The sequence below is a fragment of the Triturus cristatus genome, chromosome 12 (assembly GCF_964204655.1).
Source record: "Triturus cristatus chromosome 12, aTriCri1.1, whole genome shotgun sequence".
NCBI classification, from domain to species: Eukaryota; Metazoa; Chordata; class Amphibia; order Caudata; family Salamandridae; genus Triturus; species Triturus cristatus.
Window position 1 is genome coordinate 93,817,132 of NC_140595.1, and position 15,769 is coordinate 93,832,900.

The 15,769-nt window shown below is 44.8% G+C and overlaps 1 long non-coding RNA gene across 2 annotated transcripts in view; it reads right to left on the bottom strand.

The window, feature by feature from the left end:
* LOC146772696 (uncharacterized) overlaps positions 1–15,769 on the bottom strand; it is a 123,035-nt gene that overhangs the window by 102,630 nt on the left and 4,636 nt on the right. The window contains exon 2 of one of the 2 annotated variants that reach the window (XR_014972242.1): positions 10,469–10,558. This is a non-coding gene — a long non-coding RNA (uncharacterized LOC146772696). Of the gene's footprint in view, positions 1–10,436; positions 10,559–15,769 lie in introns of both variants that reach the window. The other variant, XR_014972243.1, reaches the window with a different exon arrangement.

Genomic DNA, 15,769 nt, shown 5'->3' on the forward strand with positions numbered 1-15,769 from the left:
AACCACTTTCTACCCAGGCCACAGTGTGACATAAAACCCTTTAAAGCAAGTACTATAGTAGTGGGCCTACCACCCTTCTGGAAATACACGTCTATGCCTCGTGAGGGTTATGAAGCGCTATCTAAATGTAATTACAATTCAATGTAAAAAAGTGATCGCTCTAAAAAGATTTATAAAAAAATAAAAAGTTTGGTCCAGAGAATACATTAAGCGTATTCTCACATGTCAAAACACATTATCTCGGACAAGACATTAGTCCAGCTGTCAAGCAGAGAAATGGCAGTTATGTTTAATAGTTTTACTTTTGAAATGTACACATCCTGTACCTAACCACTAGGAGAAAACGTGTCCTTGGCGAAATGTAAATTATGCCAGCCTAATTCACGTAATTTCAAGAATTTAGTGTTACGTTTGATACGTAAAATTCCACAAAATTATAGCATTACACAATGTCGTATAATAACATGCCGGTCGCAGCAAATGTTTACCGCAAGCGCTCAAGAATAACGCAAGTGGCCAGAACGCAATCAGCTCTTGCTCGCACCACTTGTATTTTTTGTGCTAGTTTTTTAATCGCGAAATGCGTCTTCATGTCAATAATTGACACATCGATGCATTGGGTGCTAAAATATAGCGTTAAATGACGGATTCGCATTTTGTGTAGCTATGTGTAATTTTGCTTAATTTTCCCAAAATTTCCTACCATTATGCAAAAGCAAATTACGCAGATTTTGCGCACCCCTACACAAAAACCTATACAAGAAATAACTTGTCTGCGACCAGAGTGCAGCACAGTTTTCCCAGTGCACACGCTCTCTCAGAGTGGGCGTGGTTTATGATCAGTGGGCCTTATTTGATAATCCTCTAAAAAGTTATTTGAAGACAGGATCAGTGAACAGAGAAAAACTTTGCATCTTTCGTTTATGTGTTCAATGATTAATCCATAGAATTTATTTGTGACATCTTAACAAGCTTAGGCAGGTATGGGTGAGTGATGCCCTCGGCTACTGGTGAGGTGTGTTTTGTCTTGTCCATGCATGCAGGGTTGTTTGTACGTATGTTATGTTATATGAGTTTATAACGCGCACGGCTACTCTTGAGTGTCCCGGCGCGGTGCCTAGCGGGGTATGCGCATACTTGCCACCGGTAGAAGGAGGCCCTCTACTCTTTAAGCCTTCTAAGCCATTATAACGCATTATAAAAGTTGCCAAAGTTTTCAAAAAGTTGCCGGAGTTATAATGGTTATCGCTTGAATGTCCCGGCTATAGGACCTCAGGGCCCAAGCCGCCAGAATCTGAGATAATCAGTCATGAATGAGAATTTATGTCGAGCATATTGTTATGCACCATCTACAATTGTGGCAGGCTTGAAAACATTGTCTCGCTCAACACATTTGTAGAAATCAGGTTTATTCCAATACCAAACCATCACAAAGCGCTTCGCTTAGTTCACCAAAGTCCAGGAATGGCATTAGCTACTATGGTGGACAAGTCCACCTCTGGTTGGCCCCACTCTGGAACGGTGTGAAGTCGCTTCACATGGAATTGCCTTTAATGATCTGAACGTAAGTCTTAGCTTTGTGCGTCCATTGCTTCCTCTCCCATTCCAGACCCGCGTTTCGATGAAAGGGGCATAAAAGTTTGAGAGACCTTGTCCAAATGATCAGCTCTGAGAGAGACCGAGAGAGAGGGCCCAAAAGAGAGAGTCCCGGCGTCATGTGAATATAGAACCTCCATTGTCTTGGCAGTCAAGAACCACAACCATCCCTTCACCACGAATGATAAAAGTGACTTTGTGACTTTTGTGCTAATCCTATTACCACAATGATACAGTCAGTTCTCCTAGTCCGATTCGTGACCCCGCATGGAAAGATATTCCCTTGCCCTCTACATCTTCTAGAGATGGACACATCACCAATTTCGCTTGGGTTCTAGAACAACAAGTTGATAGTATTTTGAAACGCGGCCAAGGTCAGCTTTGACAGCGCCATTATTTTGACCTAGTCAATTAAGTTACTCGTTGTCAAGATCAGAAATGTATTCAGATACGTCTGATATGGACACGACTTGAGTCAGCAAGGAAGCATCCGTAGAACACAAGTCGATAAGTGACTTGACTTTCTCACTGCGGTCAGATGCTGCATCTGTAATGCGCTGCCTCCATGGTTAAGTCCTGCGCTCCAAAGAACTTGATTTATGTCAGCACCCACAAAGTGATTACGTTTGGTACGCACCAGAGCATACCATCAGGTAGAGTTAGACAACCTGAAAGACGGGTTCTGAAGCTGTTTCTACAGCTCGAGCAGCGTTCCCTGCATTCCCTGATGGTGGGGATCTGGCCAAAGGCAGAGGTGTCACTGAACTCCCTTTCTGAGAAGGTGTGCCACCATGGAAAGTGCAAGCATGGGAGAGATGAGAGAACCTTTAACTAATACTGTTTGTCATTCAGTATCAATCTGTGGCATTTATTGGCTGTGCTTCACATATGTGGAGATAACTAGAATGAGGTCACATGGATCTATGGAAATCAGGAAGGCGTTCTCGATGGCGCCATGATGCTATTGATTTGAATGCCTATGATCGGATATCATTTTTTTGAGACTTCTGAGACTCAAAATTGGCCTCTCACCCTTCAATATCTTCTTCCAGGCAAAGTATCTGAAAAACACCACTTGTTTCTTCTGCTTTCAGGGATCTTGTTTAATGTTCCATTCTCTATCAGCTGCTGTAAGTCATGCAGGAAAATGTTTGAATGGAAAGCTGATTGTCTGGTGATCAAAATGTAAGTAGGTTGACAAATTGTTGACACATTTTCAGCTCTTTCATCTCTTAGTACTCCCTGTGCTCGCCCGCTTTCCCTTTTTATTTGCCCCCTCCCCAGCCCACTGTGTCTCTGTAATTAGGAGTGCTTGTCCTGAAGAAGGCCACAGACAGGAGGTATGATTGTGCATAAATTCTCTACAGAAACCAAGACCTTTTGAGTTGATTGCTCCTTGGCTATCCTTGGCCTGGCAGCTGTATGACTCCTTACCATGCCAACAGGGCCCAGGGTGAAGCCGCAGCAGATATTTATAAATCAAAATCCATGGAGGGGAGGAAGGAAGGGTTTAGTACCAACCTTTCTGAGAATGCTATCATAAAGCCATTCGTGGGGCACGAAAAACCCATATAGCATCGCAAATTGCTGCAGCAGAGAATTCCTTGAGGGTTCTCTATCAGGTTTTACAGTCTTTCGTTAAGCCAGCTGCTTGTGAAAGCTCTGAATTAGTATCTCAACAGCTTTGTGATCAAATATCGTCTTTTTTTTCTAATAAGATAGACAGGATCTATGAGAAAATTGTCAACTCAAACAATGCCATTACTACTACTGACTCTTGTCATGTTTTTAGTGATACTGAACATATGCTTAATGTACATTTTTTAGACACCTTTCCCTCAATTTCCTCTTCGGATTTATTAGCTCTGATGACTCAGATAAAAAGTGGTAGTCCGGATGATATCATACCCGCCAGACTTATGCCTATTCTTTCTGGACAACTAGGTCCCATAATTCAAAAGCTTGTTAATTTATCTCTTGACTCGGGCTCTGTCCCCAAGGATTGGAAGCGTGCGCTGGTAAGGCCCACCAGGAAAAATACCACTATCCCTTGGACTGAACTTGCCAATTTAAGACCTATCTCACTGCTCCCTTTTCTGGGAAAATTGACAGAAAAATATGTCAACAGACTTTTGTCCGGCTTCGTTGAAGATGTGGGTGGCCTTGACTATTCACAATCTGGGTTTAGGCCAAAACACAGCACGGAGTCTACTCTTTTGTCTGTGGTAGATGACCTACATATGCTTCAAGATAAAGGTCACTCAGTAATCTTAGTTTTGCTTGACTTGTCAGCAGCGTTCGACACCGTGTCACATAACATTCTTGTTGACCGGTTGTCGAACATAGGAGTTAAGAACAAAGCCCTTGCCTGGCTGAGGAGTTTTCTTACTGGCCGTACCCAGACTGTCACCATGGGTACTTACCGTTCCAGGGAAGTAGAAATTACGAAAGGGGTGCCACAGGGCTCTTGTCTGAGCCCTACACTCTTTAACATCTATGTGGCACCCCTGGCAAGAGTGATGCGCAAATTTGGTTTTATTCCCGTGTCTTATGCTGACGACACGCAGCTCCTCTTCCCCTTCAAAACCCTCACGACGGAAACTAAGAACTCTTTCTCGGCAGGCATGAAGGCTGTAGGACAATGGATGTCCTCCAACTACCTACAATGCAATGTCAGCAAAACAGAGATTATGTTGTTTGGAGAAGCCAAGGTACTGTGGTCCCCCGATTGGTGGCCCCCCGATCTGGGTATGGTTCCTGAACCTAAGCAGGTCGTTAAAAATCTGGGGATACGTCTTGATCGGGATTTAGTGTTAAAGCAGCATACCAACTATATCACAGGTGTATGTTTCTACACTATTGGCCTGCTGCGTAAGGTTTTCCCTTTGTTGCCGGATTCCTCCAGAAGGACCTTGGTGCAGGCTCTCGTCCTAAGTCGGCTGGATTATTGTAATGGCCTGCTCCTCTCAGCAAATGAGGGAGTGTTGGCCAAACTACAGGTTATCCAAAACACAGCAGCTCGACTGGTCCTTAATGCCCCTCCAAGAACAGCTTCTAAACCTCTTTTAGAAAAGTAGCATTGGCTGTCAATCCGTCAACGGACTAAGTTTAAAATATGCTGCCTGATTCACAAAAGCATAAATGGGCAAGGTCCCCTATACCTGGAAAACAAATTTATTCCTTATACTCCTACCAGGACCCTTAGATCCAGCAATGGTCATTTGTTGGTAGTGCCTCGTGCCAAGAAGGCTTGACATGGTGGCAAAGCATTATCAGTCGTGGGACCTACATTGTGGAACAGTCTCCCGCTAACTTTAAGACTATGTCCCGAACATTTGAAATTCAGGAAACAACTTAAAACTTTGTTGTTTAAAAATGACATTTAGGCCAGCCCTCCCTGTTTGCTACTGATCAGCTGAAAACCCGACCCAAAGCGCAGAGATACTCCATTGGAGTCGATTCCAGCGCTATATAAACCCGCAAATAAATCAATAAATAAATAAATAAATGCTTCAAATTTCTTTGTACGATAAGGATTTTTTCCCACATGTCAGTGATCTTCTCATCAATTGCACTATACTTTATTGTATTAATGACCACTGCCAGCCATGCTATAGTAATATTCCTATTTTATTCTTGAGCGTGCACAGAATAATATCTGCTCTGTGGATGAATCACCCGATCGAGGGGGCTCTCAGTAGGTACCAATTTTCTCGCTCGCGAGGAGGAAGGTAGCTCTGTGGGGTGCATTTGGCTGCATCACGCTAGTCCCTCTGCCTTTCTTGCCGGTGTGCTTCCTGTTTGCACGAGCACCACGGAAGTGTCAGAGGTGTGCCTCAGAAGCGCCATAGGCTGTGACGACACTACACTTGGGATTTCTCTGTAGGACATTATTGCACGAGCACCCCGGAAGTGTCAGCGGTGTGCCTCAGAAGCGCCATAGGCTGTGACGACACTACACTTGGGATGTCTCTGTAGGACATTATTGCACGAGCACCCCGGAAGTGTCAGCGGTGTGCCTCAGAAGCGCCATAGGCTGTGACGACACTACACTTGGGATTTCTCTGTAGGACATTATTGCACGAGCACCCCGGAAGTGTCAGCGGTGTGCCTCAGAAGCGCCATAGGCTGTGACGACACTACACTTGGGATGTCTCTGTAGGACATTATTGCACGAGCACCCCGGAAGTGTCAGCGGTGTGCCTCAGAAGCTCCATAGGCTGTGACGACACTACACTTGGGATGTCTCTGTAGGACATTATTGCACGAGCACCCCGGAAGTGTCAGCGGTGTGCCTCAGAAGCGCCATAGGCTGTGACGACACTACACTTGGGATGTCTCTGTAGGACATTATTGCACAAGCACCCCGGAAGTGTCAGCGGTGTGCCTCAGAAGCGCCATAGGCTGTGACGACACTACACTTGGGATGTCTCTGTAGGACATTATTGCACGAGCACCCCGGAAGTGTCAGCGGTGTGCCTTAGAAGAGCCACAGACTGTGATGACACTAGACTTAGGATGTCTCTGGACATTAGAAGCATCTGCGATTACACCTACCGCCACCCAAAAGCTATTTATATTGAAGCATCTTTGGGACCCAATTATTTTCCTGAACTCTGTATGCAGGTGACATCCAACGCTGAGTCATGAAGTTCGGCGCCTTTGAAGATTTCCAGGCTAACTACTGGCTATGTAAATTACAGCAATTTATGCATTCCAACTAAGAGGCAGGCAAATGAATCTTGTGTGAATGTCTTGAGAATCTGGCATGGATCCAAACCTTGTGGAATGCAACTGGACACTGCTGAGTCAGGCCCAGCTTGGAGATTCAGAGGCCTACCTCAATACACCCGCCACTGGCAAACAACACGCGTCCTGAGGAGTCTTGCATCCCCTAACCAGTCACTCAGCTTTTCACTCAATTGCTGCTATGTGCAACTGGCTGCAGATGAGGTTCCAAAGCGCATACACTGAAACATCGCGCTCTCACCAGACTGCCTGCTTGCACAGAGTTGTACTCCAGATTGGTGCAGCAGGGTGGAAGCTATGTTAAACAAGCATTGGCAAAGCGAGATCTATTGGCTTCGTAATTGTTTTCTTTTTTACATGTTGCACATCAGTGCAAGCTGCTGTGCGACATGCCTTAAAGTAAAAAAAAAAACTACAAAGCGCTATGACAGGGCCAACATTGACTGCAGGGGGGGGACAAATAACAAACAGTAGGAGTAGGGGAGGGTGAACAAACAACAAACAGAGGGAGGAGGGTGGGGATGAAGAAACAACAGACAGCGGGAGGATAGCAGGGGTGGGGAACAAACAATGGACAGCAAGAGGTGTGGGGGAAAGAGACAATGACAGCAGGAGGAGGGGGAATGCAACAGAAGGGAGGGAGCAGTAACAGCGGGAGGATGGCGGGGTAAGGAAAACGGATCGCAGACAAATAAAAAGACACTGTGGAAGACTGCGACCAGCGGAAGGACACTGGAGTCAGACGGGAAGCTGTACATGGTCCATACTCCACGGCAGGGACACGCAAAAAGCCTAAGGAGGAAGCCAAAGAGGAGGCTCTAACCAATTAGAAGCAAGGAAATGAGAGTGATGTTGGAGCTAACCAATGGTAAGTAATGGGTGGGCTCTACCACCATTTTAAGCTTTTTTTCTGTTTATAAGAGTTCTCAAGCTGAGAGCTGTGCAGGCAAAACCTAAAAAAGCAGTGCTACTTTAAAAAATGTCACCTGTTCGATCTGGTGTTTATTCAATGCTTCAAACCAGCCTGATGAGTGTAAATTGATGAATGAGATCACACCTTAACATTTCTCCCTAAAAGGTGGTGCACAAGGTGGATCTTATGCAGAATGCTGACAACACCTGCAGTTCAATTGTGGATAATCTATCTCCCTAATACAAGAATACACATAACAGTGAGGTTGTGAGGGGAAAGGAAATTAAGATAGGATTAAAAATCTCTAATCAAAACATAGAAATGTAATATGATTGAATGAATAAATTGAAAATGTCATTTTAACAATACATTTGAGTTTTCCCAAAATTAGAAAATATTAGTTTTTATGGGTGAAAATCAGCCAGAATAAATTCAACACTGAATTGGATCCAGGCACCCCACACCACTCAGGCAACATAAATATTATGGCGGTGAAGATTAACAATAGATTTCCACCGCCTTAGAGGTAATTGCGCCTACCCATATAGTTTAACCCCAGAAAAACATGCCCCTGATTCATAATTCACAGATAACCTCTGGAAAGTCACAAGAACATGTATAAAATGTAATTGAAAATGGAGGATCCTGTATAAGCCAGAAACAAGACTCTCTATGGCGATGCCATCCAAAACTGCTCATTAAAGCAGCTAGACTGACATTTATGCAGCAACTGTCTCTAATCCAAAACAACCAGAATGGAACCTTTTCATTATTGTTAACAACCAAATTCCTGCTCATTTCTCCTCCGAATCATACCCCCAAGTTAGACCTCTGGATGAACCATCTCACTGCCTTCAACTCCTCCCCCCTTTTTATTGTTTCAGCCAATTCTCTCGGAATCACCCTGGACAAGCATTTAAATATGAAGAATCATATTAGCAAGATGTGCAAGGGAGCGAATCACCAGACGAGATTACTCTGGAACCTCAAACCTTTCCTTCCACAAGCTGACTTCTAACAGGTGGTCCAAGCGCTGGTTTTGCCGAGGCTTGACTATGGCAGTGCTATGCTCTGTGGCCTTCCTAAATATACCTTGGCCCCACTTAGGGCTGCATTGAACGCTGCGGCCAGACTGACCAAAAAGAAATGCGCACATTTCCCCAGTCTTAAAATCTCTAAATTGGCTGCCTTTTGAAGCAAGAATACAGCTAAAGATTGCCTGCCTGTCTCACAAAGCTCTCCATTTCAAAACCCCCAAGTATCTAGTCCAAAAGTTAGAATTATATGGAGGTGGTAGACCCCCAAAAAGTGCTAACTCCTTCCTCCTAAAACCACAGATCTTTCGCAAAAAGAGAACTTGTCAACGAGCTTTCTCTGGGTCTGCCCGGAGGATCTGGAACTCTCTCCCTCCTGAAGTTCGCAGACTCACCTCCACGGTTGCTTTCAAACTGGAAGTAAAAAGATTCCTTATGAGCAAGTTCTTACCTTAATTAAGGTTTGGATCATCTGCTATAAGATACTGGACTTACACCTTCATGTCTGGTACTGATTTGCTATAATTCCTAAATTAATCTTTTCTTCCCCTCCCAGATCCCCTATTCTTAGCTATTGTGATGTTTTGCTGCACCCATAGTAACTGTTTTGTTTAATATGTATTTGATGTCTGTACATCCCTGATCATCCTCCCTCCCTTAATTGTGAAGCGCTCTGATATCCCTCGGGATCATGTTCGCGCTATATAAAACTTTATAAATAAATTAAAATAAATAAATCATATCCGTCGGAGACCGAAAAGAGCCTTTGTTGCTCTCAGTCCCCCTGTGACAATCTTGCCAGTTTTTTTTTCTCCAGAGTTTTATATAGCGCGAACTTGACCCGAAGGTATCAGAGCGCTTTACATGAGCACCAGTTGCGTTACAGACAGACAAATTAATTTTGTTAGGCACGGGGAGATTACATGATTTGCCCTGAATCACATGATGTTGAGCATCCCTGCAGAGATCTGAACCCGGTTGCCCAGTTTTGAGGTCAACCGCTCTAGCCAATAAGCCACATCCTTCAATGAAAATACTTGCCCACAGAGATTTTCTCTCTCCCAAAGGTACTCCTTTCAGGGAATTGTCTCAGTTAACTGAATCCAAAGTCGCAGCTAATTAGATGGCATCTACATGTGGCTCCTCTCTAGACCCTTTTACCCTCATGTATGCGGTTAGCTTCTTGCAAGACTGCATGTATCCTCCCAAACCTCTGCCGTCTTTCATACCCCAGGCGCTTGTAAGGCTATGATTATATCCCCCCTCTGCGGATCCATCCCTTCCAATCAGATATGCGGCGATATCTGTGCTGCCCCCAAGCAAAGATCATTGAAAAAGCAGCTAGTACCCAACTCTTTATAGGCCGAGAATACAACTCTTTCCTCGATCATACGCAGTCTAATTTCATACCTCTCAATAGTACATTATCCACCTGCGTGCAACAAATGATGATCTGAGGAAAATCTTAGACCAGTGTGGCTCTGCGGGCCTGCGCCTTCTAAAGCTCTCTGAAGCCTTTGACACCGTTTCCCATCCAAGACTTCTCTCTAGGTTGGCATTTGTAAGCATGGTTGGCTTGGATCGTTCCTTGCCGAAAGAATTCAAGTCCTGACATGACCCCTCAGTCAATCACCTCCATTTTCTATCTGTTGTGATGCACCTCAGGAGCCATTCCTCAGGCCTACATTGTTTAATATCTATAAATCTTATTTAGTCTCCATTGTAAGCTCTTTTTCAACCTAGTATCATATGCCGACGACACACAAGTTATTGTGTCCATATCTGAAAATCATGAACCTATCGGTCCGATTTCATCAGTGTGTATCTAATTGTTATGGGCACGACCACTCAGGTCTACTTCAGAATACTCCCTATGTCACATACACACATGCAGCATCCGCCAATCTGTCATGGACGCAACATTTGAGGAGGTGGAGAAAAGAATTTCAGTGATGGTCGGAGTGCAAACCCTTCCATTTATAAATGGACAGTGAAGGTTTCAAAAGGAGTTGAAAAGCCGGCAGACAAGAAGAGCCTGTAGGCGCTCAGCCCGTTGTGCTATTGCGAAGTAAGCAGGATGATTGTGCAAGATTTAAAGATCTGAGATGGTAAGAGTGTAAAAACTGCACTCATCACAAACTCACCTTGTAAGATATTGAATTTAGAAGAGTGGTACCTTTAGCAAGACGGAGCCGCGCAACCACCGCCAGCCCAAGTATCTTTGCCACTGCGGTCATTGTACGTGAAGAAGTTAATTCCAGACTACCTGTAAGAAAGAAGTTAATCATTCAACTAAGAAAGCAAGCAAAGTGCACAAACGTATAAATGTATAAATGTAAGCCAAGCAAGATTTATAAGCAAATAGTAAAGCGAGATTGAGAAGAACGCATGGAGAATCTTGAACTGCAAAAAAACGATTAGGTGAAAATGCAAGCGGGTGCAAGGTCAAGATATTACTGAGGATAGATGCCCAAGTGGAAAAAAAGGACAGTCTTAATGACTTGAAATAATGCCACCTCATTGAGAGAGCGGCGAAAGAAGCAAAAAACTTACGAAGTTTGAAGCGTGACTGTCTATTGTTATTTGTAAATTGAGTCAGAAAATAAGTGTTAAACGCTGTTATTTTTCATTGGTACAAGACAACAGTACATACTATCACCAGATGTAGCTGGTCTACATAGAGTGGGAAAGAAAGAGGATTACTATTGTGTGAATAAACAGTTGTGAGCCCTCTCTCATCATCCCGTTCCCCTTTCCCCTTATGTGTAGAACCTGTATGAATGGAATACACCAAGAGCGAGGTGGCATAGATGTATCTCAGTGGATGAATCTGAACTGTCTGAAATTGAACAGAGAGAAAATTGAATTTATTTTTTCAGCAAACAGTCACTGGTTGGGTCCACCTCTTGGTGGCCAGAAGGTGTCAAGGATTTCCCAGGCTTTCCTCCAGTTCTGCCAAGAAGGTGGGTATTCTGTTTGAGGGCCAGCTTTCATTTACTGTGCATATTAAATGAATTGCGGCGACCTATTTTCCTATCCGCTGCACTTTTTAAAAGTCATCCCTCTCCTTCGACTTTCCTCCTGTCAGAAAGTGGTCCAGGCTCTTACCTCCTACGGAACTGACTAGAAGAATGCCGTATATTTGAGGATTCCACAATGTCTTACTCAGAGTCTACAGGTGGACCAAAATGCTACAGCTCAAGCGTTTCCATGCATGTATCGATCACAACTTATGTGAAGAATCTTTCCTGGCCTTAAGGGATTAATTTGTAAAAAAAAAATAAGTGCCGGGGCTCTCGTCAAGAGGCAGCTTGCACCAGCCCATTTCTCCTGTTAGTGCCACCTAAAACAGAACCATGAAAGTGGGGAGAGGATGTGGCGTAATGGACTGAGCTGCCGACTTCAGAGCTGGAGAACCAAATTCGAGCGCTTTGCCTATTATTGTCTGGCTTTCTTCCCAAGCTCATTTGCTTTCTTCTTATTCAATATCTTTCCTTCCTCTTCCTGTGTTTGTCCCTCCCATTGAGCATAGCGTCTTTATCATCCTTCTTGTTGGATGTGTTTTTCTTGAGTAGTCCATGTGAGTGCATTTGTTTTCTTGCTTTACCCCCCTCCCCCACCCGTGCACTGCTTCATCCTCACATTCCTGCCCCTATGTACCCCATGTTGCTGTCCCCGGTCGTTGATGGCCTCCCTCATTACACACAACTTTTTTCCCCCAAACCTGCCCAGCTAGTTCTTTTCTACCCGCCCCTCGTAAATCACCACAACCCTATAGAATTCAGTTGCTTCACCATCCCTCGCTGCTGCTCAACGCCACTGTAACAACCACCAGGCACCGCCCCCGCGGTGACGACATGCTCCGGAACTGCGCCTCATGCACGCGGTCTTTTGGCTCACACTACAACTCGGTGTGTGCGTGTGTCATTGCTGCAGCGCAGCGCGCTGAGGCCTAGTGACCAAAGTAGGGGCCCTGTTACAACCATGGTTTTTTTCCCATTATTTTTCCTTTTTCTTGAGACCTGGCTGCTCTAATTGCTATTGGGCTGTTGCTTTCTCCAAAAATGCCAAATTTTGTTTTTAATATAGCGCTCTAAGATTGCCGTTTGCTTTCTTGTAACGGTGAATGAAAAACAATAAAATGGCCGGCACAGTGGCGTGATGCACATGCGCACATACGAGAGGATGCACGTATGCAAATACGACATCTTGCTGGAGCTGCCGTGGCGTCATGACTCATAGGTGTACAAACGTCCACATCATCACACGGGAGACGTATATTTCAGATTTTTTTCAGTCGATGCTGGCCAGCATTAACAATAATTATTTTTTTCTTTTTTGACGATGCTCCTTAGTGTCAGACAAAGCACTGACAATGCCAAACAGCCTAACGCCTTTCAAAGTGGAGACCTAATGGGTAATGCTTATTAATGGTTTGCGTGATGGTCATCGTTTTAGCTCCATCAGAATAAAACATTGAAAATCCAAAATAAAATCAGTGTGTTTTACTCATGCCTTTATTTCTAGCTTTCTGTTTACATTTTTTTAAAACTTTTTTAAATGTTAATGTTCATTTTTAACCTAGTCTCGAAAAGAGACATTTTTGCCAGACACTTCTTTCAGAAAATATCTCGGTGACAAGCTACAGACACTACTCTTGTCCACGAGGTAGAGATGCCACCACACCTCCTTGAAAGTTCTGGTTTGTGAAAGCACCGGATGTCAGACTTTCCTGGCACACCTCTTACCCAGCCATGTACAGGCTTGGAGAGTTTGCTCACACTCCATCCCCCACAGGCCCTCGGGGCAAAATATTGCTCAATTTGTATACAACAGGAAGAGGCTGCATAGAGAGCAGCGGAAAGAAAGTACCAACTTTCCCATGCAAGGAATTTCTTAACGAACTCTTGTGGAACTGCCAAGAATATTTGCAAAAAATGGGAAACTCTTTCTGTTTCACAGTCACCTCGCATGACTGCTTTATTTATTGTCTGCAGCCAAAATGGGTGATGCTGCAAAGAATTCAAAGTCTCTGTTTCTTTTTCCATTTCGCTCAAGATTTTGTTTTTGTTTGGTGAACCTGGCAGTGAAGCTAGAGTAAGAGGAGGGCTCTCTTTTACAGTACAGAACAGGAATCGTACTATTAGGAATGTACTGGATTCCAGAGATAGTACAGGGGATCTCCCTGCCCATGGACTGTAAGGTCCAAGAACTGTGTTTGGCATCAGCTGTTATTGCTTTTGTTATTGGTTCCCATGGTTGGTTTTGTGGTATTATGTACATTAGTCCTCTCTCTGTGATAGCACCTAAAATATCTCTGACATTACTACTTCCTACCTCTTCGTTCCCCTGTCTGACATAGAGTGTTAGGGTTACCCTGCCTTCAGTACTGCAGAACCGCGATTGGCCCCGCTGTTGAGAATTCATGCCACCGTATGACGGACGGCTTGAGATGCTGATGGACCATATATATCACAAATGCTGCTTGAGTAGAGAACAACCTATGGTGTCATTCACTTGGAAAGTCACAGAAAGGTCACCTAGGGGGATCAAACAAGACATAAAGCTCTCATGCCTGTCTATTGTAGTACAGCAATGACACCCCATTCTGGGGTACTTATGGACATATGGGGTACCAAGCAACCTTTGCGATGTATATTATGAGTTAGGAGGACGTGCTTGGGTGCTTATCCTCTTTCGGATTGGATGCTAGCGGACCAGCCATCTTGTTTAGGATTGTCGGAGGGCCACCAATTTTGGGTAGTACCTCTATGACAAAGCAACATGCCAGCCATGGAGATTTGTCATGAGATTGGAAAGACGTGTACCATGATGTGCTGGAAATGTACCCTACTGCGGCGTACATTTTCAATGCCAACCTCAGGGAAAGCAATTTCCCCACATCGGCGGCTGGGCACATGCTGAGGTTTGGCTGGGCGGAAGTTAGAAGAATGTGAGGTTGCTCCTAGGGGAGTACCCGCAGCACATTTGGCAGTGAAAAGTTATTGCAGGTGCACGGGCTCACCAGCCGCAGTCACAGCCGTGTTGGCAGATCAGCTGCATTTACAGTGAGGATGTCTCGGCACTCCTTGGCCTCTTCGGAGTGGGGTCTGTGGACCTTAAGGGTACTCTAGGATTCCATGGGAGGCCATGGCGGTCTCTTTGCTGGCAGATTTCCAGGCAGCATTCCTTGCAGAAGAGTAGAGCCTTGCCGAGTTGCAGGTTTGTTCCCAGGTCTATAATACTGGGCGGCAGTCGTCCGTGAGGGCACCTGGCAGGTTTATGCAGATCTTGCGGCTGTCATGTTCTTCGCACAGCTGGTGTTGCGCTCCAGCGTATTATCTTTGTCCCACGAAACTGGCCATTAGCCCAATGCCAATTACATTGAAAGTTGATGTGAACGTTTGAATGGCGGCCGAACAAGTGTGTGTCAACTTTAGAGTCTCTACCCTACCCCGAGAAGAGTTAATGTGTATTTCGGGGCAGGACCCTCTTGCGGTAAGAATATGTGTTGTGACTCTCTCCTGGCACAGTGCATGGTTTAGAAACCACTCCCAGTAAGAATATGTGACTCGCTACTGGCACAGTGCATGGGCTGGACCCCTCTCCCTGTGCCACTGGAACCAAGCTATGCCCGACTGATGACCATCTATAAGGGCGAGATTGATCTGGGTTGCTTGTCTTCTGGTTCAGGGAGGACCTGGCCTTGCAGTTTGGGCTGAATTGTTCTTATTGGAGCAGGGTCAAGACTGATTTGCATATTTCTGGGTCCAAGCTGAGATGGCCTGGTGGGCAAATAATGATGGACTGGGATGCAGGCCTGAGTAATTACCAATTGCTGAGATTAATTTGAACATACAATCCATCACTTTTTAGTATACTTCAGTTTGATACGCTAAGAGTGATGGGAGTGCCATGACGTAGGTAATGTGCATCCTGTGTCACTGGAACCAACTATACTGACTGATGGACCCATATAAGGGGGAAACCGGTCTTTGGTTGCTTGCGTTCTGGTTCAGGGAGGACCTGGCCAGGCAGTTCTTACTGGACTGTACCATACCAATTGTTGAGATTAATTCGCACATGCAATCTATCACTTTTTAGTATACTAATTGGACACCCTAGAGTTAGATACGTGCATACCGTGCCAATGGAGCCAAACTATACAGACTGATGAGCCCTAATATGGGGAAACGGGTCCTGGGTTGCTAGTATTCCGGCTCGGGTGGGACCGGGCTTAGCAGTTCTTATCGGACTGTTCCAATAGGATTCGGGTCAACACTGATTTGCATATGGCTGGGTCCAGACTGAGGTGACATGGTGAGCAAAATAACAATGCACTGGGATGCAGGCCTGAGTGATCACCAATGTCTGAGATTCATTCAATCTATCCATCCATTACGTTTTTGTATAGTTCATTGTGAAACGATACGCAGCATGAACAAGCATTCATCTATAAGGTTCCAAGCAGTACCCC